This window comes from Hyperolius riggenbachi, chromosome 7, assembly GCF_040937935.1.
Source record: "Hyperolius riggenbachi isolate aHypRig1 chromosome 7, aHypRig1.pri, whole genome shotgun sequence".
Classification (NCBI taxonomy): Eukaryota; Metazoa; Chordata; class Amphibia; order Anura; family Hyperoliidae; genus Hyperolius; species Hyperolius riggenbachi.
Window position 1 is genome coordinate 170,284,025 of NC_090652.1, and position 26,439 is coordinate 170,310,463.

Below are 26,439 nucleotides of genomic sequence, written 5' to 3' on the forward strand. Positions count from 1 at the left end.
AAGTCCCACCAGGCAGTGTATCAGCGCCAATGGAGTGAAGGCTCTTCCTACTGGCTGTCGGCTACCGGCTGTCATCTTCAGCACACTTCTAGGAGTCCTGGTGAGCTTGCCAGACATTCTGTTACACCGCATAGAAAGGGTGAAGAGAAGCCCAGGATGAATAAAACTTTGTTAAAAGCACAATAAAATAAGAAAAGAAGAGGTGGCTTACCTCTTCAATGACACCAATGGTGCCCATACATGGTACAATTTTTTTCATCCAATCTTACCATTTCTATGTAGTATATAGGAAAATTATAATACCTACCTACAAGAGTAATTTTCCTTTCCTGGTGTTTCTCCATGGCAGCATACTAATGGGGTAAAGCCCCGCCTCCCTTTACCCCATGTAGGACTTCCATAGATGTTAAAAACCCCTCCCCTTGCACCCTATAGCATTCTTAGTTATTATAACGAGCCGACAGCTTAGGGCGGGTCCGTATGCTGCCATGGAGAAACACCAGGAAAGGAAAATTACTCTTGTAGGTAGGTATTATAATTTTCCTATTTCCCTGGAGTTTCCCATGGCAGCATACTAATGGGTACTAACTAGAATAAGACAAGGGTGGGCCTAAATCTTGCTCAAACAAAAAAATGTTAATAAGAACTTAAAGATACATCACAAGAACATACAAAATTAAGTTGCAGAAGGCACTGTGGAGGAAATTACTGTTTTTCCGAATTCCACTGAAGTCAAAGAGGCTGGATCTACACAGTAATGTTTGATGAACGTGTGACCCGAAGCCCAATTAGCTGCCTTACACACAGTCTGGAGAGACACTTTTCCCACAGAAGCCCAGGAAGACGATAAACTTCTCGTCGTATGAGCTCCAAAGTCCTGCGGAGGCTGTAAGCCCTTGGCTTTATATGCCATTTTGATCAGGTCTACCACCCACCTGGCTAAGGTTCTAGTGGTGGCCGCCTTTCCTCTTCTATAACCTGATGGAATAATAAAAAGAGATTCCGAACTTCTGAATGATTCTGTTACTTGAAGGTAAGTATTAATTGTGGATGGCAGATCTAATGGATGTAGTACGCTCTCATCCTCCGACATTCTAAAACTAGGTAAAACCCAGTCCTGATTCAGATGAAAGACAGATGTCACTTTTGGCAAAAATGCTTGAATTGGATACAACACCACTCTATCTTCATATATCGTTAAGTGTGGCTCTTTGCAACCCAGGGCATGAATTTCTGACATTCTTCGCCCTGAAGTTATTGCAACAAGGAATACCGTTTTCCTGGATAAATTCTGAATGGAAATTGAGTCTGTTGACATTGATGGATGAAAAGCTATGAAATCCAAGACCATAGGAAGATCCCATTTCGGAAACCTTGTCTTCAGTGGTGGCCTTAATTTTATGGCTGCCCTGAAGAACTGACGTATTAGAGGATTAGAGGCCCATGCAATCCCTGATATCGATGAAATGGCTGACACCTGACCTTTAAGTGTAGAGTAGGCTAGACCTAATTTCAGACCTTTCTGCAGGAAAGCTAATAACTGAGCTACAGTAAAATTCTCTACTGAAAAACCGGCCTCCTTTGAGAAAGTAGAAAAGATCTTCCAGGTTCGATTGTACGCTGTATTTGTATTCAGTTTTCTAGCTGACAACAAGGTGTCTACCACCTCAACTGAACAACTAGCTGCTGTTACTCTGCGCCTTTCAAAAGCCATCCCATCAGATGAAGACGTTGAGGATTGTGGTGACATAAAGATCCCTGGCTCAGGAGATTCGGAAAAAGAGGAAGTGGAATTGGCTTTTGAGTGTTGAGCTGTAGCAACAGGGGAAACCAAGGCCTGCGAGGCCAAAACGGCAGAACTGCTATGCAGGTCGTCCTGCTGTTCTCTAATTTCTTCAGAAATCTGTAAATTAATGGAATGGGGAAAAAGCATAACACTTCCTGAGAGCCCAAGATTGAATCAGAGCATCTACTGCTACCGCTCTCGGATCTGGACACCTGGAGAAATACTTGTCCACCTTGTGATTCTTGTGAGAGGCAAAAAGATTCAGATCCGGTACTCCCCATTCCTTCACCAGCATTGAGAAAACCGAATGGTGGAGAGCCCATTCTGTGTTGTCGAATGAATTCCTTGACAGAAAATCCGCCTGAAGATTCTGAACTCCTGGAAGATATACGGCTGATATGTTCAAGAGGAAAGACTCTGCCAGATGCATGATTGGGGCTACCTCCCGCAGAAGAGTTCTGCTGACTGTTCCCCCTTGCCTCTTTATATACGCCACCGCTGATACATTGTCCATTCGGAACAATACTGATTTCCCTCTGAGTAGAGGAAGGAAATGTTTTAAAGCTTGGAGGGCAGCTCTGAGCTCTAAGACATTGGATACTAGACGATCTGTTGGAAACTGCCATTGACCCTGCGCTATCCTGTTGCTGTACACTGCTCCCCATCCCAGCATGCTCGCATCTGAAGTTATTACTTCCCAAACTGGCATTGTGATGGAGTGACAGTTGGCTAGGTTGGATTTCTCCGTCCACCAATGCAGGGAATAAACAATCTCCTGTGGAATCTGAATTGTCTGAGACAATGACATGTTTCTCCACACCTTCAGGAAGTTCTGCTGAAATGGTCGCAGATGCCAATGCCCATTTCACCATGGGTATGGCAGAGGACATCAGACCCAGAACCTGCATACAAGTCCTTGCTGAGAGGAACGTCTTGTTTGATATAACTTTCAACTTCAACTGGAGGGATGAGATCTTCTCTGGAGGCAGAGAAATCGTCTTTTCTATTGTGTCGAACAAGGCTCCTAAAAAGACCATCTTCTGGACGGGAACTAGCTGACTCTTTTGGTAATTTATGAGCCATCCGAACTCCTCTAACATGTTGATGACTAATGTTTGATGTTGAACCAGAATTGTCCTTGATGATGCTAGAATGAGGATGTCGTCCAGATAGTGCAGGATTCGGACTCCTTGCAGCCTTATTAGGGCTACCAATGCCAACAGAATTTTTGAAAATGTTCTGGGTGAAGTGGACAGGCCAAACGGTAAACAAGTGAACTGGAGATGTAATCTTCCTATTGAAAAACGTAGAAGTTTTTGAAAGTCTGGATGGATAGGAATGTGGAAATAGGCATCTCTTAAGTCGACTGAGCACATCCAATCTCCTGGCTGAATCGCGAGAGTGATTGAATACAGACTTTCCATTTTGAACCTTGGCAAGAAGATGTTTCTGTTTAATTCCTTTAAGTCCAGTACAGGTCTGAGATCTCCCGTTTTCTTTTTTATCAAAAAGATTGGTGAATAGAATCCCCTTCTTTCCTCTGAATGTGGCACCTGTACCACCGCATCTTGACTTTAAAGTTTTGAAACATATTCTTTCAGTGTTGCTAACTTGCGACTGTCCCTTGGGATTTTTGTTTTCACGTATTTGTCCAAGGGAGGACCTTTCTTGAATAGCCATTGATGACCTGCAAATACTGTCGACAAAACCCATTTGTTGGATATTGATCCCGCCCATCGTTCCCTGAAATGGTACAGCCTGGCCCCTACAGGAAACGAGTGGACGGGCCTCAACTCAAAAAGACTTCAAGATATCTGATGTGTTTGTGGACGACTTGTTCCTATTAGCCTTTGTAAATGATGACTGGTTCTTCCAAGGCCTGCGATATTCTCTCCCTGGCTTATAGGATTTTGAATCTGAAAACTTAGACTGTGTCTGTTTTCTAAACGGGATAAACTTTTGTCTCCTATATCTTCGATCTTGTGGCAAAAATCCCGATTTTCCACCGGTGACCCTAGAAATTGCATTGTCCATTTTTTCTCCAAAAAATTTTTCTGCCATCATACGGAATTCTTGACCAAGTCTGCTTCGAATTAGGATCTGCTGACCAGGGTTTTAACCAGAGCGACCTCTTCGACATAATTGAATATAACATTGATCTGCTTGATGATCTGACTATGTCTACACTAGCAGTACCTACAAAGTCTGAAGAGATTTTTAGATCCTCTAAGTATGTGATAGTATAGGTAGGTAGGCATAGATAGGTGCCCCAGTAATTAGCTAGGCATAGGTAGGAGACACAGTATAGGTAGGTAGGCATAGGTAGGAGTCCCAGTATAGGTAGGTAGGCATAGGTAGGTGCCCCAGTAGTTAGCTAGGCATAGGTAGGATTCCCAGTATAGGTAGGTAGGCATAGGTAGGAGTCCCAGTATAGATAGGTAGGCATAGGTAGGTGCACCAGTAGTTAGCTAGGCATTAGTAGGATTCCCAGTATAGGTAGGTAGGCATAGGTAGGAGACCCAGTATAAGTAGGCAGGCATAGGTAGGTGCCCTAGTGGTTAGCTAGGCATAGGTAGGAGTCCCAGTATAGGTAGGTAGGAATGTAGGAATAGGTAGGAGACCCAGTATAGGTAGGTAGGCATAGGTATGAGTCCCAGTATAGGTAGGTAGGCATAGGTAGGAGTCCCAGTATAGGTAGGTAGGCATAGGTAGGTGCCCCAGTAGTTATCTAGGCATAGGTAGGAGTCCCAGTATAGGTAGGTAGGCATAGATAGGTGCCCCAGTAGTTAGCTAGGCATAGGTAGGAGTCCCAGTATAGGTAGGTAGGCATAGATAGGAGTCCCAGTATAGGTAGGTAGGCACAGGTAGGTTCCCTAGTAGTTAGCTAGGCATAGGTAGGAGTCCCAATATAGGTAGGTAGGCATAGGTAGGAGACCCAGTATAGGTAGGTAGGCATAGGTAGGTGCCCCAGTAGTTAGCTAGGCATAGGTAGGAGACACAGTATAGGTAGGTAGGCATAGGTAGGTGCCCTAGTATAGGTAGGTAGGTAAGCATAGGTAGGTGTCCCCGTATAGGTAAGTGCCCCAGTAGTTAGGTAGGCATAGGTAGGTGTCCCAGTATAGGTAGGTAGGCATAGGTATGGGTCCCAGTATAGGTAGGTAGGCATAGGTAGGAGTTCCAGTATAGGTAGGTAGGCATAGGTAGGTGCCCCAGTAGTTATCTAGGCATAGGTAGGAGTCCCAGTATAGGTAGGTAGGCATAGATAGGTGCCCCAGTAGTTAGCTAGGCATAGGTAGGAGTCCCAGTATAGGTAGGTAGGCATAGATAGGAGTCCCAGTATAGGTAGGTAGGCACAGGTAGGTTCCCTAGTAGTTAGCTAGGCATAGGTAGGAGTCCCAATATAGGTAGGTAGGCATAGGTAGGAGACCCAGTATAGGTAGGTAGGCATAGGTAGGTGCCCCAGTAGTTAGCTAGGCATAGGTAGGAGACACAGTATAGGTAGGTAGGCATAGGTAGGTGCCCTAGTATAGGTAGGTAGGTAAGCATAGGTAGGTGTCCCCGTATAGGTAAGTGCCCCAGTAGTTAGGTAGGCATAGGTAGGTGTCCCAGTATAGATAGTTAGGCAGGGCCTGGCTGGCACAGTAATAACAATTACCAAGGTCCAGCTGCAACAGATAGGGCTGTATAATGTCAGTGTCAGTGGGCAACACAAAAAAAAAACACATCAGGAGAACATTAGCTCTCAAAAGGGCTGTTGAGGGGTGCTATTTTAGCAATAACAATCAGCCAGGAGCAAGCTAACAAGCCTACAACAGCCTAACTTTCCCTATGAGAGTCTGCCAGCAGCTGTCCCTTCACTAAGTAATGCAGGCACACGAGTGAGTGTAAAGCCCGGGGCTGCCTGCCTTTTATAAGGGGGGGGGGGGGGCTTCAGGAGAGAGTGTAGCCTACTTGGCTACAATGTGCCTGCTGACTGTGATGTAGAAAGTCAAAGTTGACCCTAATGGCGCACTATGGGGGCGAATCGAACTTCCGCAAAAGTTCGCGTTCCACCGAAAGTTCGCCTGGAACCGTTCGCATGCGAACCGTTCGGGCCATCTCTACTGATCAGGCTCTCATCCAAACCCCCTTCAGTATTCCATTCAATTCCTTTTTATAAGCAGAGACCGGGTTCCCATCCAGCTTCCTATAAGCCATCCTATCCCCAACCAATCTATCTAACTAAATATTGATCATGATTCAAAATAACAACCCCCCCCCCCCCCTTATCTGCTGGTCTGATGATTAGTTCTTTTTCCTTTAGCAGCTTGCAAACAGCCCGATCGTGACTTCTGATCCGGGCAGTCTGCACCCGCTCCAAATCCCTAATCACCAGATTTTTAAACACACCAATAGCTTGTTTACTGGCATGGTTAGCGGGATTTAATACAGAGTTTTTCCTCATATTAGTATGTAAGTATTCCCCAACCTGGTTAATCCTATTTGTGGGACCCTCTTTATCCAAATAGTACCTCCTAAGATTCAATCTATGGACAAACTTGTGTACATCAATAAATGTGTCAAATTTACTCAAATTATTCTTTGGCGCATACTTCAAACCCTTATCCAACAGCTTTATTTCAGATTTCTCCAATTTAACCCCGCTAAGATTGAAAATCCCCCCCCCCCCTTTACTATTCCCTTCTTTTATTGTACCCTCCTTCCTCCTCTGACTCCCCTTCTGGCTCTCTTTTCCTGATGTTCTTTGGAGTGGGGTAAGGGTCTATATACCAATCGTCCTGGCGATACTGGGGTTTGTGAAAAAACGGGGGTACTTCCTCATTCACATATGATTGTAATGGTTCAAACCTATTCTACACTTGGAGCTCAGGTGGGCCCACATTCTCAGTAGGGAATATTCCACCATTTTGATATAGTCCACTTTCCCCCTCCCCCTTATGGTTCTAGGTTGGTAACTTGGTGGATTAGGTATATATGGTCTCGAGGGATAGTTGACATAGCTCCTACCCCTTCCAAAGCCTCCACCCCTCCCCCTATTGGGAGGCGCTGTAGGCTGTGGCTGTGGTCTGAGCTGCACAGGACTGGGTTTTAAAGATCCCTGCCCCCCCCCCCCCCCCCCCCCCCATGGCACCCCCCTTGGGTCTGGCTCCTGTCTCAATTCCTTTCTGTTCATCCTGGGGTTTAGTTGTCACACCATCATTCACTTCCATTTTATCAGTCACTGCATCACTAGTTTTCACTTTCTGCCATTTATAAGCTTCATTATTTTTATATGCCAGGATATCCTTACTGAATTGCTTTTGTTTATCCAGAATGATATCCTTTTCATTTACATTCAGAACCTCTTGCAATTTAGTGCATCTCAATTGAAATTCCTCTGTGTGCTTAAACAGATCTAATTTCACCTTCAATGTGTCAATTTCCCCTCCCAGACATTCCAACCTCCTGGTTTTCCTTTTAATCAATAGTTTAACCATACCAATACCACAGGTTTCAACATATTCAAACCATTCCAAATTATTATCAACACTTTCCTCCCCACCTGTGGGCATAATGTCCCACCTATATCTTTTGGGTATGAAGCCCCTTTTCTCATATTTGTGTAAAGCAGCAAGGTCCCACCATGTCTGTAGTTATTTCATCATGTTATGTTGCAAGTGTTTAACGTCCTGATCCAGGTCAGTTTGGACAGGGAGTTCCTCATTGAAAATTTTATCCAGGTCCACATTCCTGTGTTTCCTGAATTCGAACACATCCATGTCTGCAGCAGTATAAAAGTGAATAGTCTTATCAAGTGTTAGATGGAAATACTGCGCTCCACTGGACTCACACAATTTCAATATCAGGGGATCGCAGTACTGAAAAAGTTCACTTCACCTTTAAAGGATACCCGAAGTGACATGTGACATGATGAGATAGACATGTGTATGTACAGTGCCTAGCACACACATAGCTATGCTGTGTTTGTTTTTTTCTTTATCTGCCTGAAAGAGTTAAATATCAGGTATGTAAGTGGCTGACTCAGTCCTGACTCAGACAGGAAGTGATTACATTGTGCCCCTCACTGATAAGAAATTCTCCTTTTTATATCTTTCTTGCTCTCAGAAGCCATTTTCTGCTAGGAAAGTGTTTTATAGTTGGAGTTTCTTATCAGTGAGAGTCACACTGTAGTCACTTCCTGTCTGAGTCAGGACTGAGTCAGCCACTTACATACCTGATATGTAACTCTTTCAGGCAGAGAAAGAGAAAAAGGAACACATCATAGTTATTTGTGTGCTAGGCACTGTACATACCCATGTCTATCTCATCATGTCACATGTCACTTCGGGTATCCTTTAACAATTATAATCGTATGGATCACTGCGCCTGCTTTCCACCCTGTAAATAATCAAAATTTGCACATATGCTGGCAAAGAAGTGTTGATGTGATAAGCAATAATCCAAGATGCGCCTTCGGTGAGTGCACCCGCAAAGGGGGAGCTGTGATATTGTCCTCATAAGGTGGTAGCACTACCCCCTGGTGAGCGGCACAGGGTGGCATTTTATAGCTTGTTAAAAGCAATACTTGGCACTATGTGCATATTTTGATTATTTACAGGGTTGAAAGCACAAAGCAGGCACAGTGATCCATACGATTATAATTGTTAAAGGTGAAGTGAACTTTTTCATTACTGTGATCCCTGATAGTAAAATTGTGTGAGTCCAGTGGAGCGCAGTATTTCCCTCTAACACTTTGTAATTTGTTACAGGTGAAGTCCCACCAGGCAGTGTATCAGCGCCAATGGAGTGAAGGCTCTTCCTACTGCTGTCGGCTACCGGCTGTCATCTTCAGCACACTTCTAGGAGTCCTGGTGAGCTTGCCAGACATTCTGTTACACCGCATAGAAAGGGTGAAGAGAAGCCCAGGATGAATAAAACTTTGTTAAAAGCACAATAAAATAAGAAAAGAAGAGGTGGCTTACCTCTTCAATGACACCAATGGTGCCCATACATGGTACAATTTTTTTCATCCAATCTTACCATTTCTATGTAGTATATAGGAAAATTATAATACCTACCTACAAGAGTAATTTTCCTTTCCTGGTGTTTCTCCATGGCAGCATACTAATGGGGTAAAGCCCCGCCTCCCTTTACCCCATGTAGGACTTCCATAGATGTTAAAAACCCCTCCCCTTGCACCCTATAGCATTCTTAGTTATTATAACGAGCCGACAGCTTAGGGCGGGTCCGTATGCTGCCATGGAGAAACACCAGGAAAGGAAAATTACTCTTGTAGGTAGGTATTATAATTTTCCTATTTCCTGGAGTTTCCATGGCAGCATACTAATGGGTACTAACTAGAATAAGACAAGGGTGGCCTAAATCTTGCTCAAACAAAAAAATGTTAATAAGAACTTAAAGATACATCACAAGAACATACAAAATTAAGTTGCAGAAGGCACTGTGGAGGAAATTACTGTTTTTCCGAATTCCACTGAAGTCAAAGAGGCTGGATCTACACAGTAATGTTTGATGAACGTGTGACCCGAAGCCCAATTAGCTGCCTTACACACAGTCTGGAGAGACACTTTTCCCACAGAAGCCCAGGAAGACGATAAACTTCTCGTCGTATGAGCTCCAAAGTCCTGCGGAGGCTGTAAGCCCTTGGCTTTATATGCCATTTTGATCAGGTCTACCACCCACCTGGCTAAGGTTCTAGTGGTGGCCGCCTTTCCTCTTCTATAACCTGATGGAATAATAAAAAGAGATTCCGAACTTCTGAATGATTCTGTTACTTGAAGGTAAGTATTAATTGTGGATGGCAGATCTAATGGATGTAGTACGCTCTCATCCTCCGACATTCTAAAACTAGGTAAAACCCAGTCCTGATTCAGATGAAAGACAGATGTCACTTTTGGCAAAAATGCTTGAATTGGATACAACACCACTCTATCTTCATATATCGTTAAGTGTGGCTCTTTGCAACCCAGGGCATGAATTTCTGACATTCTTCGCCCTGAAGTTATTGCAACAAGGAATACCGTTTTCCTGGATAAATTCTGAATGGAAATTGAGTCTGTTGACATTGATGGATGAAAAGCTATGAAATCCAAGACCATAGGAAGATCCCATTTCGGAAACCTTGTCTTCAGTGGTGGCCTTAATTTTATGGCTGCCCTGAAGAACTGACGTATTAGAGGATTAGAGGCCCATGCAATCCCTGATATCGATGAAATGGCTGACACCTGACCTTTAAGTGTAGAGTAGGCTAGACCTAATTTCAGACCTTTCTGCAGGAAAGCTAATAACTGAGCTACAGTAAAATTCTCTACTGAAAAACCGGCCTCCTTTGAGAAAGTAGAAAAGATCTTCCAGGTTCGATTGTACGCTGTATTTGTATTCAGTTTTCTAGCTGACAACAAGGTGTCTACCACCTCAACTGAACAACTAGCTGCTGTTACTCTGCGCCTTTCAAAAGCCATCCCATCAGATGAAGACGTTGAGGATTGTGGTGACATAAAGATCCCTGGCTCAGGAGATTCGGAAAAAGAGGAAGTGGAATTGGCTTTTGAGTGTTGAGCTGTAGCAACAGGGGAAACCAAGGCCTGCGAGGCCAAAACGGCAGAACTGCTATGCAGGTCGTCCTGCTGTTCTCTAATTTCTTCAGAAATCTGTAAATTAATGGAATAGGGAAAAAGCATAACACTTCCTGAGAGCCCAAGATTGAATCAGAGCATCTACTGCTACCGCTCTCGGATCTGGATACCTGGAGAAATACTTGTCCACCTTGTGATTCTTGTGAGAGGCAAAAAGATTCAGATCCGGTACTCCCCATTCCTTCACCAGCATTGAGAAAACCGAATGGTGGAGAGCCCATTCTGTGTTGTCGAATGAATTCCTTGACAGAAAATCCGCCTGAAGATTCTGAACTCCTGGAAGATATACGGCTGATATGTTCAAGAGGAAAGACTCTGCCAGATGCATGATTGGGGCTACCTCCCGCAGAAGAGTTCTGCTGACTGTTCCCCCTTGCCTCTTTATATACGCCACCGCTGATACATTGTCCATTCGGAACAATACTGATTTCCCTCTGAGTAGAGGAAGGAAATGTTTTAAAGCTTGGAGGGCAGCTCTGAGCTCTAAGACATTGGATACTAGACGATCTGTTGGAAACTGCCATTGACCCTGCGCTATCCTGTTGCTGTACACTGCTCCCCATCCCAGCATGCTCGCATCTGAAGTTATTACTTCCCAAACTGGCATTGTGATGGAGTGACAGTTGGCTAGGTTGGATTTCTCCGTCCACCAATGCAGGGAATAAACAATCTCCTGTGGAATCTGAATTGTCTGAGACAATGACATGTTTCTCCACACCTTCAGGAAGTTCTGCTGAAATGGTCGCAGATGCCAATGCCCATTTCACCATGGGTATGGCAGAGGACATCAGACCCAGAACCTGCATACAAGTCCTTGCTGAGAGGAACGTCTTGTTTGATATAACTTTCAACTTCAACTGGAGGGATGAGATCTTCTCTGGAGGCAGAGAAATCGTCTTTTCTATTGTGTCGAACAAGGCTCCTAAAAAGACCATCTTCTGGACGGGAACTAGCTGACTCTTTTGGTAATTTATGAGCCATCCGAACTCCTCTAACATGTTGATGACTAATGTTTGATGTTGAACCAGAATTGTCCTTGATGATGCTAGAATGAGGATGTCGTCCAGATAGTGCAGGATTCGGACTCCTTGCAGCCTTATTAGGGCTACCAATGCCAACAGAATTTTTGAAAATGTTCTGGGTGAAGTGGACAGGCCAAACGGTAAACAAGTGAACTGGAGATGTAATCTTCCTATTGAAAAACGTAGAAGTTTTTGAAAGTCTGGATGGATAGGAATGTGGAAATAGGCATCTCTTAAGTCGACTGAGCACATCCAATCTCCTGGCTGAATCGCGAGAGTGATTGAATACAGACTTTCCATTTTGAACCTTGGCAAGAAGATGTTTCTGTTTAATTCCTTTAAGTCCAGTACAGGTCTGAGATCTCCCGTTTTCTTTTTTATCAAAAAGATTGGTGAATAGAATCCCCTTCTTTCCTCTGAATGTGGCACCTGTACCACCGCATCTTGACTTTGAAGTTTTGAAACATATTCTTTCAGTGTTGCTAACTTGCGACTGTCCCTTGGGATTTTTGTTTTCACGTATTTGTCCAAGGGAGGACCTTTCTTGAATAGCCATTGATGACCTGCAAATACTGTCGACAAAACCCATTTGTTGGATATTGATCCCGCCCATCGTTCCCTGAAATGGTACAGCCTGGCCCCTACAGGAAACGAGTGGACGGGCCTCAACTCAAAAAGACTTCAAGATATCTGATGTGTTTGTGGACGACTTGTTCCTATTAGCCTTTGTAAATGATGACTGGTTCTTCCAAGGCCTGCGATATTCTCTCCCTGGCTTATAGGATTTTGAATCTGAAAACTTAGACTGTGTCTGTTTTCTAAACGGGATAAACTTTTGTCTCCTATATCTTCGATCTTGTGGCAAAAATCCCGATTTTCCACCGGTGACCCTAGAAATTGCATTGTCCATTTTTTCTCCAAAAAATTTTTCTGCCATCATACGGAATTCTTGACCAAGTCTGCTTCGAATTAGGATCTGCTGACCAGGGTTTTAACCAGAGCGACCTCTTCGACATAATTGAATATAACATTGATCTGCTTGATGATCTGACTATGTCTACACTAGCAGTACCTACAAAGTCTGAAGAGATTTTTAGATCCTCTAAGTATGTGATAATATCTTCCCGACTTCTTCCATTACGGACTGCCCCTTGGATATCAGAAATCCAGACTCTTATGGCTTTTGCCACTGATGTTAGCGTTACTGCAGCTCTTGATGCTTCACCTGAAGACAAGTATGATCTTCTCAAATCAGTATCTATTTGTCTGTCCATCACGTCCAGGGCCGGCCCGCTCATGAGGCGGGGTGAAACTTTTGCCTCAGGCGGCAAAATTCCAGGGGCGGCACCCGCCCGTCCGTGGGTGCGGGGAGCTGGCCGCCGAGCTGGAGGGGTAGCTGGCAGGACAGGGGTATTGGGCCTAGCGGCGGGGAGGGGGGTCAGACCCCCCCCTCCCTCGCCTGGGTCCCCCGTGCTCCGCTCCCCTCCAGCCTTAAATACAAGCAGCCGCTATGTGTAAGAGGCACGGGCGGGTAGGACTCACCTCTTCCTCGTTCCAAGCGTGCGCTCCACTGACGTCACTTCCTGCAGCGTTGCAGGAAGTGATGTCAGTGGAGCGCACGCTGGGAAGAGGTGAGTCCTCCCCGCCCGTGCGTCTTACACATAGCGGCTGCCTGTATTTAAGGCTGGAGGGGAGCGGAGCACGGTGGACCCAAGCGAGGGAGGGGGGGGTACGACCCCCTCCCCGCCGCTAGGCCCAATACCCCCGTCCTGCCAGCTACCCCTCCAGCTCGGCGGCCCCCCAGAGCGCGCCCCCCACCGGGGGGGGGGGGTGGCGGCGGCGGCAATTTTTTTTTTGCCTCAGGCGGCAAATAGTCTAGGGCAGGCCCTGATCACGTCTTTAAATACCGCTGCATCCTCCATTGGTAAGGTTACATTTCTTATCACCCTCATTAATGAGGCATCCACAGTAGGAGAATTTTCAAACAGATATAAATGTTCATCTTCTAGAGGATAAAGCTTCTGATATCGATTTTATAAGGATGGCTTTTTGACCGTTTTCTCCCACTCCTGTAGAATCACTTCCCTAATTTCCTCCATCAGAGGAAAGGCGATTTTTTTCTTGCTTAAATGTTTATAATATCTCTTTCTCTTTTCCGCTGAAGCTGACTGATGCTCCTCCCACTGAATAGCCTCCTTAACTTGAGCTACAAAAGCGGGAATTAGCTTGAAATCAAAACCCTCATCATCTTCTGAATCTTCAAATTCTGACCCACTTCCATCTGGAGATGATCTTGAAGATTGACTGGGAGACGGAGAACGTCTTTTTAGTTGTGAGACTGTGTCCTTTACCACTTGTTTAATTAAAGATGAAACTTCCTTATCGTCTCTTGCAATGTCTATGTGACATAACTCGCACACTTTTTTATTAAACAATGCTTTCCTTCCACAGATCCAACAATCTTTCTCTGTGTCCACCGCAGCACGTGAGGTAGATGCCTGAGCTGAATCTTGTTTGGAATAAGACCTTTTCTCTGAAGATCTCTCAGACTCAGATTGTCTATTTACTGACGACTGTCTTAAAGGAATTCTGTCCTCAGATCTTGACCTTGATCGTGATGTCTCCCTATGCTTATCATCCTTATCCTTTGATTCTTTAACAGGTGGTCTGCTATCTGTGGCTGATAATGATTCCAGATGCTGACTCTGCTGCCGATGCTGTGACCCATCTTCTTTAGACCTGCGAAGAGGGAATACCCCTTTAAGAATCTCCTCTTCCACTCTTTTACTTTACTACTAATATCTATACTCACCTAAGCCTTACCTATTTGATTTTGACTTTGATTTTGACTTTGAGTCGTCATGCTCTTTCCTTTTCCCCATAACAGTGGCTGTAACAAATAGAAAGTATAACTATCTTTACCCTACATAATCTTTCCACACTCTTGATCATAACAAAGTCACAGCATACTGCCAAAAAGGTAAATAAACTACATACCAATCCCTGCACGAATTGCAATATACGTGTGTCCAGCGAGAGTCCCAAGACGCCTGCCCTCTGGCCGAATCAGCGCCCGACTGACTCAACCAGGAAGAGATTTATAGATCTTCCTTCTGGCGACATCACTTCCTGCCTAACTCCCTAACCAAAGATGGCCGCCTGAGCACTTCCGCCCAACTCCGACCCGGAATTCCAATCAGCGCGGCTGCGTAGAACCTACCGCTTACACCCCGCCCCTTACTGGAGCTCGCCGGGGGGAGCAGACTCCGCCCCTACTCCGGTGACCGTCCTAACCGAGGACTCTGTCGGAAGGCTGGCGCTCAGTACCCCGCAACCAGAGACAACTGTAAGGCTTGGTGGTGTATTCTCCACAGTCAGCATGCAACGCATGAGCTGACATGAAGGAGGTACACACACTAGCACAAGGAAACAGGCTATCCCTAGTATAGTGGAGGGGAGGACTGACTCCAATACGAGATTGTGGCGCACAGAGCCAGTGCAGATCCGACAGCCACAAACAATACTTTTGCGATAACGTCTCAGCGCAAGGTAGCGCTGAGCGCATAAACCAGAACTGAGGAGATCAGGACAGGTAGACAGAATGAACGCTTGCTAGCTAGCCGCTACTTAGTGACAGCAAGCGTCCACAACAAGACAGACTGGAATGAGGCAGCCAATGCGTTGCAGCGATGGCGTGCCTCACAAAGACAGGACAGGATAGTCAGGAAATAGCAGGATCGAGATAGATGAACGTAACACAGATAAATATACAATAAGTATGTTTTCCTAGCGTATTACAATTACAGGTATCAATGAAACTATTTGTAACGTCTGACTAACATATGTATATATCGGCAATGAACCGATATATGACATAAGCAGGAACTCTGACTAGGACAGGAGTAATACAGGGAACAGGACTCAGAAGGATTCGCTATCTCTTCGCAGAGATGAACGCAATCCACAAACGGTAACAGAACAGGATTCAGAAGGATTCGTTATCTCTTTGCAGAGATGAACGCAATCCACAAACGGTAACAGAACAGGATTCAGAAGGATTCGTTATCTCTTCGCAGAGATGAACGCAATCCACAAACAGAACCAGGAGCAGGGTAACTAACTCAGCACGGGTGATCACGATACGCGCAACCTACCAAAACGTGCTGGAAAGCTGACTAACTGCACACAGGATATAAACAGTTCGTGTACGTATACATCAGCGACACTGATGTATCAACGTAACACGAATACAAGGAAAATAATAAACGTGCTGGTATGCATATATATTGGCAATGAACCAATATATGATGCAAAGACCAGCAAAGTATCTTTAGAACAAGAAACACGATCGGGGGCTGAAGCAACAGCAAGACAGGCTTAAACTGAAGCTATGAAAACCCGAGGAGTCCTGCAGGAAGCAGATCTTTATACTGAGGTCATCCAATGGGAGCAGACATGCAGATTCCCACACAGGTGAATGATAATCAGTCACAAGCTGACAGCAGGGAAAGGCAGACAAAGCTATGCAGCTTGCATGGAAAGAGATCAGAACTGCCTGAGCTGCAGCACTACTACTTCCAGCAATACCTGCTGCAGCAGCGATCATGACAGTACCCCCGCCCTTAAAGGCGGATACCAGACGCCTCTCAAAACTGACCTTCCCAAGGAGACAACCTAACTGATAATTCATGATGACCGGGACAGCCCGGCAAGACCAAATTCCAGAATCAGTCATCACAAGACTGGACCCATCAGAACCAGAACCTACAGAACCATGCCCATCAGCACTACAAGTCTCAGTGTGACACCCATCAGAACCATGATTTCCAGAAGAAAGCCCCCTGAAGCTCTCTGAGCGATACCCACTGCCTTCCAGGGACCGTCCAAAAATGCCAAAGCCTTTGCAATGCCCACCGGAACTGTCTTTACCAACACAAAACCCAGTGTTGAACCAGTCCAAGGTACCAGGACAAGCTTCCTCAGAGATCTCCCAGAACACTTTAAAGCTCCAAAGAGATCCCAAAAGGTCAGAATGCCCTTTAGGCTCACATGGAGAACTATCAAGAATCCCCATGGAACCTATGGCAATTCCCGAGTCAGGGTTACAAGGACAAACATCAAGATCAGGGCTTTCAGGGACCAGAACCATCTCTGGGCATGCAGGCAGACTGGCAACATCAGAACATGTCTCCCCTAAGGAAGCATCTGAGTACGCTAACACCTTAGACACACTTGGGCATTCTGGCACACAAAGCACATCTGGGCACACTGGTACAAGAGAAACTTCTGGGCATGTCAAGGAACTGTGAACCTCAGAGTCAGCCAAGATAGGACCGAAACCAGGACTGGACTAAAATTCATCATGACTAGACTTCACAAGCACTGGACTCTCACTAAAGAATGCAGGAACAGACTTGGATGTCGCTGATTCTAGCAAGGTTGTTAACAAATCAGGTTCAGGGGCATAAACAAGACAGGACAAGTCTTCTGATGTATGACCTGAGCTAGATAGGAATTCCACAACTTCCTCTGGACTGGACAGAGACTCATCTAGTACCTGGGATTGGGGCTCCAAAGTAGCTGCAAAACAAGTCAATATTACAGCATCCCCCACTGAACTGGGCAAATCTGAGGAATTCCCTGGACAGGAAGGGAACTCCGGAATCTCTGCCACACCGGCCAGAGAATCAGAATTTTCCAAAATACAAGGCAGGGTTTCAGGAAAGCTTACTAAATCAGACTGAAATTCTGAGACTTCTGTTATTTTGACCAGAGAATCAGAATTATTCATGTTACAGGGCAAGACTTCTGAAACATTCAGAGGACAGGGCTGGAGTTCCTCGGCTGTTACAACACTGGAGAGGGACTCCACAATATTGGTTAAATCAGACTGTGTACAGGGCAAGGTATCTAAGACACTTGCTGACGAGGACAATATTTCAATGACTTCTGCTTCATCAGACAAAGATTCATCAAGTTTATTTAGAGTGGACTTTAATTCTAAGACAGCTGCTAAACAAGTGAATATTGCTGCAACACCCACTGAGGTAAGCAGTGCCTCAGAGTCTTCTGCTAGGGGGTTTGAAGTATCCAAAGTACTGGGTGAAGCATAGGACTCTGCGACTCCAGCTTCACTGGACAGGATCACTGAACAGTCCATATTGCAGGGCAAAACCATGGAAGCACCTGCTGGACAGCATAAGGATTCTGTGACCTGAGCTTCATAGGAGAGATCTACTGCACAATTCATGGTACAGGGCAAATTTACTGGAACATTTTCTGAACAAGGTAATAATTCTGCGATTTCAGGTTCACATAGCAGATGCTCTGAGCTATTCACGATACAGGGCAAATTTACTGGAACATTTTCTGAACAAGGTAATAATTCTGCGATTTCAGGTTCACATAGCAGATGCTCTGAGCTATTCACGAAACTAGAGCGAGGTGTAGAAACAGGAAGATCAAGACACAATGTTTGCGCATCTGAATCACCATTCATTTGTAAAATTGGAAAATTCAGATGCTGGGGTTCTGAGGTTTCTAGACAGGATTGCTGGGACTCGGAAACTGATGTAATGCATCTATTGGCATCTGCTGGATCAGACAGGAGTTGAACTTTATTAACACAGGTAATTTCTGCAGAAGTGTTTACAGAGGCAGGCAAGATTTTTCTGGTGTCTGTTTCACTGAACAAAGACTCATGAGTACTGGCTAGACTGGACTCGGAAGTCAGCAGGACCTCTGGATTCTCTGCTGAGAAATTTGTGCAGGGCAAGGTTAAGAAAGTATCAGTGGCTTCTGTTTTACTGGGAAGTAACACTGAGTTTTCCATGGTACAGGTTGGAATTGCAGGAACTTCAATTTCACACCAAAAGAGCTCCGAATCACCTGCTGAATCAGCGAAAGGTGCTGAAGCAGGCAGGTCAGAACGCCAAATTTGCGAATTCGGAGTCACATAAAAATCATCCAAAATCAGTTCCCACACATCAATCAAAGGAGCCACACAGTCATACCTACACACACCAGTCTCTATTAGGTTATAGGCTGACTTAATGCATGCATTCAATACCATTTCACTTTTTGCACTGTAAAATTGACAAAATGAACTTGAATCATTCTTCCATTCACAGACCAGGGCTTCCATCTCTCCCCTCTCGAATGGAGGATCCCATGCATACTTAACAGCGAAACATTTAGGCTGATCACAGTTGGCAGATATGATTGTGGCAGGCCCATGTATAGGGTTAATTAGCAGGTGATTGGCAGATTCCTTATTCTTAAGAATCTCCAATACCTGTAGCAAGTGTTGAACTGTAGTGTATGCAAACTTCCCTTGGTTCACAAATAAGTTGATTTGTTCAATACTCTGTAATATCTCCTCATAATCATACTCAGATAATTCTTTTAAACAAAAATCTTTATTTTCCCTAGCCAGGGAGGAAAGTTCATTAGTAGTTTCATAAGTCCATTTAACTCCCCTGAAAGACAATTGCATTTCATTATCTGTTAATGGCAGAATCTCATTATAGGTCTCAGTCGCTAAGGATAACGACTCTGCAGATCGGACACGTTTCTTAGAACGTTTGCGTTTTGCCTTAGACCCTGCTGCCTTTGGTGATTTATTCAAAGCTGCAGGAAAATTATCAGGAACACTCTCTGCTTGCTGATCATTTTTGCAAACAATTGAAGGGGAAGCTGATTGGCCTGCTGCCAGGAGTTCATTTAGAGGAAAAGGCAATGGATCTATGCGCAACCAATTATGGATCACAAACGCTAGAAATTCCAGCGGTCTCTCTTTCAAATCGGAATGATTGAGAACATCAAATGCCCACTGAAACAATTGCCCTTTAAACAAAATATAAACTAGCTGGAGTGCCCAGGTTGAAACAGGAGTCGCTTGGAGATCGGGATTGGCCAGGAACCTGGCACATTCAGAGAAAAACTAATTTTCTGTTTCAGAGCTAAGTTCTTCAAATTTCTTAAAGGAACAGGAACCATAATTAACAGTGTCATACTTTCTGGGAATCCCCCCCACAATGGGGATTGGTAATGGGGTTTTCATAATGTAAGGCTTGGTGGTGTATTCTCCACAGTCAGCATGCAACGCATGAGCTGACATGAAGGAGGTACACACACTAGCACAAGGAAACAGGCTATCCCTAGTATAGTGGAGGAGAGGACTGACTCCAATACGAGATTGTGGCGCACAGAGCCAGTGCAGATCCGACAGCCACAAACAATACTTTTGCGATAACGTCTCAGCGCAAGGTAGCGCTGAGCGCATAAACCAGAACTGAGGAGATCAGGACAGGTAGACAGAATGAACGCTTGCTAGCTAGCCGCTACTTAGTGACAGCAAGCGTCCACAACAAGACAGACTGGAATGAGGCAGCCAATGCGTTGCAGCGATGGCGTGCCTCACAAAGACAGGACAGGATAGTCAGGAAATAGCAGGATCGAGATAGATGAACGTAACACAGATAAATATACAATAAGTATGTTTTCCTAGCGTATTACAATTACAGCTATCAATGAAACTATTTGTAACGTCTGACTAACATATGTATATATCGGCAATGAACCGATATATGACATAAGCAGGAACTCTGACTAGGACAGGAGTAATACAGGGAACAGGACTCAGAAGGATTCGCTATCTCTTCGCAGAGATGAACGCAATCCACAAACGGTAACAGAACAGGATTCAGAAGGATTCGTTATCTCTTTGCAGAGATGAACGCAATCCACAAACGGTAACAGAACAGGATTCAGAAGGATTCGTTATCTCTTCGCAGAGATGAACGCAATCCACAAACAGAACCAGGAGCAGGGTAACTAACTCAGCACGGGTGATCACGATACGCGCAACCTACCAAAACGTGCTGGAAAGCTGACTAACTGCACACAGGATATAAACAGTTCGTGTACGTATACATCAGCGACACTGATGTATCAACGTAACACGAATACAAGGAAAATAATAAACGTGCTGGTATGCATATATATTGGCAATGAACCAATATATGATGCAAAGACCAGCAAAGTATCTTTAGAACAAGAAACACGATCGGGGGCTGAAGCAACAGCAAGACAGGCTTAAACTGAAGCTATGAAAACCCGAGGAGTCCTGCAGGAAGCAGATCTTTATACTGAGGTCATCCAATGGGAGCAGACATGCAGATTCCCACACAGGTGAATGATAATCAGTCACAAGCTGACAGCAGGGAAAGGCAGACAAAGCTATGCAGCTTGCATGGAAAGAGATCAGAACTGCCTGAGCTGCAGCACTACTACTTCCAGCAATACCTGCTGCAGCAGCGATCATGACAACAACAAACACAACCATGATGCTAGGGACGCAAGCACAGCTTCCTCAAAAATCCTCCGCATATCAAACTACCAGCGCTGGTAACTATTAACATTATACCTAAGCCTACTACAGCCATTTAAAGGGAAACCACTATACCTTTAGTATGTAGGTGGTACGCAGGATTTTACATGAACACATACCCCAGAAAGAGCCATAGGGGTTCTGTATCTTATAGGAGACTTTATCAACCTAAGATACAGACCTCAGTAGGAGAGTGTGAACCTACTGGTCGCCGCATTAGAGCGGAGGTAAGGCTTTAGTGCAACATCCATGGCGTCCTGCTGGAGGCGAGGAAAATTTTAAGAATGCTATAGGGTGCAAGGGGAGGGGTTTTTAACATCTATGGAAGTCCTACATGGGGTAAAGGGAGGCGGGGCTTTACCCCATTAGTATGCTGCCATGGGAAACTCCAGGGAAAAGGGTAAATTAGGTGAAGATACTGACAGGATAGTTCAGGAAGTTCCCTTATATTGCATAGAAATGGTAAGATTGGATGAAAAAAAAATTGTAACATGTATGGGCCCCATAAGGAGGATTAAACAACTCAAAGATTTTTATTTGCACAGGCCATTGTTGCTGTGTTTTTTTCCTAAGGTGATCCTTCACCCTACTTCCCACTTGTTTCACCGCATGTCTGAAGTAAGTAACCGACAGTTCAGAGCTGGTCTTAAAAACTGACCATTTTTACTTGTTTTACCGACTGCTGTAGTCTTTGAGAATTGACATTTACTGACATTAAGGAGGGTTTTACCGCACTGGTTGGTAATTTTACTTCTTCATGCGGTAAGGCTGGATCCACACTTATAAGCGCTTTTCCGAGTGCTTTGTGATTAGCGCATTTTAGAAACATCTCCCATTCACTTTCATTACAATCGTGGTAAAAATCGCTGCAATTTTTCACGCAAGCAATTGTGGCAATTTTTACCATGATTTTAATGAAAGTGAATGGGATAAATTTTTAAAAAGCGCTCAGAAAGCACTAATGAATCACAAAGTGCTCAGAAAAGCACCTATAGTGTGGATCTGGCCTAACAGGCTTAAAGAATTGATTTTACAGAAAAATGTTCTAAAACTCATCCGTTTTCTGCATTACCGCATTTGTTAATGCTTTCAGAATTGAGGCCACTGCATTATTACAAAAAGCTTGCGTTGACCGTGAAGCATACTTTGCAACAGAACAGGAAAGCTGCACAGTGTGTAGCTTTCTGTTCTGTTGAATTCCTGCAGTCACAAGAAATGCAATGCTACTCCCACTGTGAACCTAGCCTTAAAGGGATACTGTAGGGGGTCGGGGGAAAATGAGCTGAACTTACCCGGGGCTTCTAATGGTCCCCCGCAGACATCCTGTGTTGGCGCAGCCACTCCCCAATGCTCCGGCCCCGCCTCCGGTTCACTTCTGGAATTTCTGACTTTAAAGTCAGAGAACCACTGCGCCTGCGTTGCCGTGTCCTCGCTCCCGCTGATGTCACCAGGAGTGTACTGCGCAGACACAGACCATACTGGGCCTGCGCTGTGCGCTCTTGATGACATCAGCGGGATCGAGGACACGGCAACGCAGGCGCAGTGGTTCTCTGACTTTAAAGTCAGAAATTCCAGAAGTGAACCGGAGGCGGGGCCGGAGCATCGGTGAGCGGCTGCGCGGGCACAGGATGTCTGCGGGGGACCATTAGAAGCCCCGGGTAAGTTCAGCTCATTTTCCCCCGACCCCCCTACAGTATCCCTTTAATAGTATTGAACTAAAAACTGCACATTATGCTTTGCATTGCCCTCTTCTGAACAACATCACTTGTGGGACAATTAAATGGACTTTTTTTCTTATTCAATTTTTATTTAGCACAAGTAAAGAGTTTATGATCTCCAGTGATCTGGACATATTCCTCCTCCGTTTAGTCAACACTGACTCTTCCTGACCATATATACTTCTGCAGGATCCATCTGAAAATGGCGCCTGCGAATAATGGCGCATGGTGTTGCCGCTAATACGTTTGCCGCTTATCGCTATTTAACGTTAAAGCCTTATTGTTATTTAGCGTTAAAGCCTTATTGTTATTTAGCGTTAAAGCCTTGTTGTTATTTAACGTTAAAGCCTTATTGTTATTTAGCGTTAAAGCCTTATTGTTATTTAGCGTTAAAGCCTTGTTGTTATTTAGCGTTAAAGCCTTATTGTTATTTAGCGTTAACACACAGAGCCCTCTCTGTACCTATCCCTAACCCCTAAACCCCCCCGGTGGTGCCTAACCCTAAGACCCCCCTGGTGGTGCCTAACCCTAAGACCCCCTGGTGGTGCCTAACCCGAAGACCCCCTGGGGGTGCCTAACCCTAAGACCCCCCTGGTGGTGCCTAACCCTAACCACCCCCCTGGGGGTGCCTAACCCTAAGACCCCCCTGGTGGTGCCTAACCCTAACCACCCCCCTGGTGGTGCCTAACCCTAAGACCCCCTGGTGGTGCCTAACCCTAAGACCCCCTGGTGGTGCCTAACCCTAAGACCCCCTGGGGGTGCCTAACCCTAACCACCCCCCTGATGGTGCCTAACCCTAACCACCCCCCTGGTGGTGTATATTGTACTGTAACTATACCTAACCCTACTCTCACACAGAACCCTCTCTGTACCTATCCCTAACCCCTAAACCCCCCCTGGTGGTGCCTAACCCTAAGACCCCCCTGGTGGTGCCTAACCCTAAGACCCCCTGGTGGTGCCTAACCCGAAGACCCCCTGGGGTGCCTAACCCTAAGACCCTCCCTGGTGGTGCCTAACCCTAACCACCCCCCTGGGGGTGCCTAACCCTAAGACCCCCTGGTGGTGCCTAACCCTAACCACCCCCCTGGGGGTGCCTAACCCTAAGACCCCCTGGTGGTGCCTAACCCTAAGACCCCCTGGGGGTGCCTAACCCTAACCACCCCCCTGGTGGTGCCTAACCCTAACCACCCCCCTGGTGGTGTATATTGTACTGTAACTATACCTAACCCTACTCTCACACAGAACCCTCCCTGTACCTATCCCTAACCCTAAGACCCCCTGGTGGTGCCTAACCCTAACCACCCCCTGGTGGTGCCTAAACTTAAGACCCCCCCCAGTGGTGCCTAACCCTAACCTTGACAGTGTTACATTAAATCCATTCACCGTTTTGCAGCTAAATAACGTCTGCAGTTTGGCTTATGTAGGGTGCTATTGATAAATAACGTTAGTGTGTGCCACTATTGATAAATAACGTAAGTGTGTGCCACTATTGATAAATAACGTTAGTGTGTGCCGTTTTTCTTCTTTTTTCCCTGTGCGCCATTATTATGCAGTACTAACGATAAATAGCGATAAGCGTATCTTTTTAATGCGGCGCCATTTTTATGCATAGGCGCTGTGCGCCATTATTCACTGATTCCACTTCTGCATGCCAAAAGTCTCTATCAATCACGGATTCTTTCAGCTGTTGTATAGGCATGTTCATAGCTTCGAAGCAGGTTTGGAGGGGGAATAGTATTTAACGCCGCCTCAAAGTTTTCATTTGGCTCTCCCTGCACCGAATTGAACAGCACCAGAATAATATGCACTCCATAGCTTTCCATACACTGTCTGCCCATCTTAACCTCTGCTTAATCTTTTTACAAAAGTGCAATAATGCTTGGAAAAAAAAATAAAGGGCAAAAGATGACAATTTGAAATAGCGGCCAGAAAATATACCTTTATGGGTGGCCTTTTCTGGGCTGCCATCATATGTAGGTAGAAAAAAACAAAGTCTTGTAAAAGTTATACCTTTTAATGGCTAACTGATAAAGTTAAATAATGCAAGCTTTCTGAGATCTAGTCCCCTTCTTCAGGTATACTTCCAGATGTTAGGTGTAGTAAAACACTGATGCAGGTAAATGGCAAACACGAAGATGGCAGTTGTGCTGGTTGCTGTTTAGCAGTTAGATGACCTGACATCACCTGAGATCAGCAGGCTGGAGCCAGTGAGCTCTTGCAAGCAAACATGAACTCTAGCAGGTTTCTGAAGATCATGAAGCCAAGTGAATCATATTACATAAGGAGTCATAAATCCCGTTCCACATTTTAACCCTTCTGTTAATGTCTTGAACATTTTCAAAAATTTGTACTCAGAAATCTTTCTTGCTTGTTCATTTTGAAGTTACCCTTAAGAATAAGTACTTTGAGATCTTGCATACTGTGTCCAAAGGGGCTGCCATCAGAAATTTCTGGGCCCCATACTGGGAAAACCTACAGTACTTCCATCCCCTAACTGCAAATTTCTAGGAAAAAGCTTTCATCTCCCACCCCACCATACACCCTCAAGGAAGTGATCGGTAATTGAAGTAGCAGCAGGTAATAATAGGTGCAAAGTAGTGACCAGCAGGTAGTAATAGGTGGATTGTAGTGGCCGGCTGGTAGAAATAAGTAGATTTTAGAGGCTGGTGGGTAGTAATAAGTAGAATCTAGATGCTGGTCGGAAGTGATAAATAGATTGTAGTGGTCGCAGTTAGCAATAAGTAGATAGGGGCAACAGGTAGCAATAGGAAGATTGTAGTGGCTGGCAGGTACCAATTGGCATATTTTAGTAGCATGCAGGTACTGAAAGAGGAGACAAGTAGTGATGACAGCAGGAAGGGGTAATAAAAGTGTGAGACATAGCAATGACAGGGGGAAGAGTAGATTACGGTAGAGGCAACAAACAGCAATGATAGCAGGTAGGGGTGACAGAGAGAAAGGTAGATAAGCAGAAATAACAGTGAATAACCAGAAGCCAAGGCAGCACTGGCACACATACCCTGGTTGTCAGTAAGAACATCTGCATGGAGGAGACTGGGATGTCAACATGAGCCTGCCTTCCTTTCTTCCATTCCTTCCTTCCCTTCCATGTGTGACGGAGCCTAACATGACCAGTAGGGACATGGCTTACCACTTAAGGACCGGGCTGTTATTGCAGATCTGCGCTGCGTGGGCTCTCCAGCCCGCAGCGCAGATCGTGTGCACGGCAGGGCGAGACTTCCCCCTTTTTTTCCCCAACTAGGGGGATGACCTGCTGGGGGGTCTGATCGCCGCCGCTCCGTGTGGCCGAGCGGGGGGGGGGGGGGGCTCTTCAAAGCTCCCCTCCGCAGCGTTTTCCGCGCTCCCTCCTTCCCCTTACCTCCCTCATTCAGCTGCGCAGGACGGATATCCATCCTGCGCATTGTAGGATAGGCTTCAGCCTATCAAATGACGGCGATCCCCGGCCAATCAGAGGCCGGGGATCGCCGATCTGCCTTACGGCGCTGCTGCATAGCAGCGCCGTATTGATGTAAACAGCGGGGATTTCTTCCCCGCGTGTTTACATTAGGCGTGCGAGCCGCGATCGGCGGCTCGCACACTGTCTCCGTGAACTGACATGGAAAGGCCGCTCGAACGAGCGGCTGTTTCCATGTAATAACCACTTAAACCCGCTGACGCCTATTGGCGTTAGGCGGTCCTTAAGCCCATGGGGTCAGGGTCTAATAGTGGTGGGGAAATGTAAGTACAATAGAACACTAACGATGATCAGCATGGTGTGCCTGTAACAACTCGCCTGATTCCAGTACGGGTTTCCTCTCTTCCGTGCTCTCATCTGCAGCCCTCTGATCCCATAGCTCTGCTCTACCTGCATTTGTGCTCCAATCTT